General features: G+C 57.6%; 1 long non-coding RNA gene across 1 annotated transcript in view; it reads left to right on the top strand.

Moving 5' to 3' along the window:
• The window catches only part of LOC146056553 (uncharacterized), a 4,803-nt gene extending 4,560 nt beyond the window's left edge, over positions 1-243 (top strand). Inside the window, exon 3 of the long non-coding RNA XR_014469336.1 lies at positions 1-243. This exon is cut by the window's left edge and continues 323 nt beyond it. This is a non-coding gene — a long non-coding RNA (uncharacterized LOC146056553).
• Positions 244-680: the final 437 nt, after the last annotated feature.

Here is a 680-nt window from a genome sequence, read left to right as displayed (position 1 = left end):
CCTCCTTTCTTTTGCTTCCAATACTCCTCACCCCCTCCCCTACTTTCCTTTCTTTTTTCCTCTCACTCCTCAGCTCCCCTTCCTCTTCTGCTTCCCCTCCTCCTCTCGCTTCCCTCCTGCTCACCTCCTATACTCCGCACCCCCTCCCCTTCTCTGCTCCTCCACTCCCCCCTCCTCTCCTTCACTTCCCCTCCTCCACACCCCCTCTCCTTTTCTCTTTCTCTCTCTCCACCCTCTCTCTCTCTCTCCACCCTCTCTCTCTCTCTCCACCCTCTCTCTCTCTCCACCCTCTCTCTCTCTCTCTCTCTCCACCCTCTCTCTCTCTCCTCTCTCTCTCTCCACCCTCTCTCTCCACTCTCTCTCTCGCCTCACCCTCTCTCTCTCTCTCTCTCTCTCACCTCACCCTCTCTCTCTCTCGCCTCACCCCCTCTCTCTCTCTCTCTCTCGCCTCACCCTCTCTCTCTCTCTCGCCTCACCCTCTCTCTCTCTCTCGCCTCACCCTCTCTCTCTCTCGCCTCACCCTCTCTCTCTCTCTCGCCTCACCCTCTCTCTCTCTCTCGCCTCACCCTCTCTCTCTCTCTCTCTCGCCTCACCCTCTCTCTCTCTCTCGCCTCACCCTCTCTCTCTCTCTCGCCTCAGAAGGCACCTTTTGAACCATTAAGGTTGGCGGACCTTAAGTT

This window comes from Crinia signifera, unplaced genomic scaffold, assembly GCF_055691185.1.
Source record: "Crinia signifera unplaced genomic scaffold, ASM5569118v1 HAP2_SCAFFOLD_813, whole genome shotgun sequence".
In the NCBI taxonomy this organism is placed as follows: domain Eukaryota; kingdom Metazoa; phylum Chordata; class Amphibia; order Anura; family Myobatrachidae; genus Crinia; species Crinia signifera.
Note: the sequence above shows the minus strand (reverse complement) of the source record. Positions and strands in the feature narration are given on the sequence as shown.